The sequence below is a fragment of the Solanum pennellii genome, chromosome 6 (assembly GCF_001406875.1).
Source record: "Solanum pennellii chromosome 6, SPENNV200".
Lineage (NCBI taxonomy): Eukaryota > Viridiplantae > Streptophyta > Magnoliopsida > Solanales > Solanaceae > Solanum > Solanum pennellii.
In genome coordinates this window covers 45,336,416-45,338,389 of record NC_028642.1, presented here as the reverse complement: position 1 = coordinate 45,338,389, position 1,974 = coordinate 45,336,416, and the positions used below count along the sequence as shown (strand labels likewise).

The window sequence follows — 1,974 nt, the reverse complement described above, 5'->3', positions numbered from 1 at the left end:
ATATATATATATATATATATATATATATTAAAATCATTATTATTTCCCTTAACATTACTACTATTATGTATATATTTAAATGACTTCTATTTAAACAAAAGCATATTTTGCATAAACTATTCAAATATTATCAAATTCATCATGTATTATATTAATAGAAGTTTTGTCAATTAAATATCACTTAAAAGCATAATAACACAAAATACAAAGAAATTTTCTTCACAACAATACAAGTACATAATTACATAAAAATATGGGTTGCATACCAAATCCATTTTGGACAACCATACCTTAACTCCAAAATGAAAACGAAAAACTTAAAATCGTAATCTAACATAAAAAAGATCTAAAGAAATATATAAGTCATATCTTATACTGTTAAGTTTAACCGTTGAATTATACTGTAAGAAAACTTCTCTTGCTTGTCTTTTAATTTCAGAATAAAGTAAAGCTATTTGTTCTTCTCCCCAGTTAGCTTCTTGACGACATGTACTCATATCATAATTTAGGAAGAAGAAAAAAGAATAGTAGATGATAGAAAAAAAAGGAATGTGATGACCTAGGAAGCAATTAACTGGCATTTATAATGATATTTGATTGCCTTTTCATCTACCAAAATTTTTTAATGGGGCACATAAAATCATGATAGATACATTTATTTTAGTTTCTAAACTCAAAGAATCACAAACTTTGAAGAGTTTTATACATTATTGTTTTATGATAAGATAAATTTATGTTAATTTCAAAATTCAAAGAATCACAAAATTCGAAGAGTTCCATACATTATTGTTTTCTACTCTAATTTAACCTATTTATTTACAATTATAATGTCATAACTAAAAAACTAAAGTGTAGTTGTTGGATTTCATATTATACCATTATGTAATTAAATATTAGTATTTAAAAATAAATTAATCTATTTTGATTTAGTGGAGGGGCAAAATGATAATCCAACTTTGAAGGTTGGAGCTTCCCATTTATAATAATATATATGATTTACATATCTTTAGTATGATTAGTATTAAATAATATATATATCCTGAGATTGCTCATGTTCTTACCTGCTGTTAGTTTTAGCATAGGTTCAGTTAAAACTATCTTCGCAGTTATATAAATTCAACTACATTGGGTTAGAGAGTGGCCACTTAGCAACACAAAAATTATTTAGATCCACAGCCCACCAAAGAATAAACAAGAATTGGTAGGGGCCGCGCGAAAGCAGGCCCCCTCAGCAACAAATTATAACGTAGACTCGACCACTTGGGCCGACATTAGGCAAGCACCACTCCATAGTGCAATGAAGGCAACATGCCTAGGACATGCCTTAATGAACACCAAATGACCCCGTCAAGTTAAGTATGTTACTTCATTCTAGTTGGCCCATTATTATACCTTTTCCTTCCATCTCCATCTTTTTTATTTGCCGATATGGGATATCTGGATTCTTCTGTATACATATTCAAGTTTTCATTGTTCAATAGATTAGTTATTAAAAAAAATAAAACTGTAGTCTTACCCAACAATAAGAGATAAACACACTTTAAGATACGAACTACTATAAGTACAAATTACAAAATATAAGTACTTCATGTTTCATGCTCCCAAACAATTATATTTGTAAATATGATTCAATTAAAGCTTGTCGAATTTCATATTGACTGATTTTTTAACTGATTTATATATGAACATATATAGGATTAGAAAGACTGATGACTTCTTCAAGGTTTTGCACTGTTGAATGCCTTGAATCGGACCCGTTACAAACAGAAAGGACGGGGGTCTCGCTGCCCGGTCAGCGAGTCGGGGGGTCTAGGGGGGCGACGCGCCCCCTGGCCTGGGGGTCCGGGGGGGCGGAGACGCCCCCGGCCCGACGGTATACAATGTTATTGTATTGGGCCCTTAATTATCTGTTAATTCTGTATGTTGGGCCCAAGCCTGTTAGGGCGTAGCTTAGCACTATATATAGACGCTATG

At 31.6% G+C, this 1,974-nt stretch overlaps 1 non-coding gene across 1 annotated transcript; it reads right to left on the bottom strand.

Moving 5' to 3' along the window:
* Positions 1 to 1,201: 1,201 nt before the first annotated feature.
* LOC114077717 lies at positions 1,202 to 1,360 on the bottom strand. The gene has a single exon (XR_003579090.1). It is a non-coding gene; the product is annotated as a U1 spliceosomal RNA (small nuclear RNA).
* Positions 1,361 to 1,974: the final 614 nt, after the last annotated feature.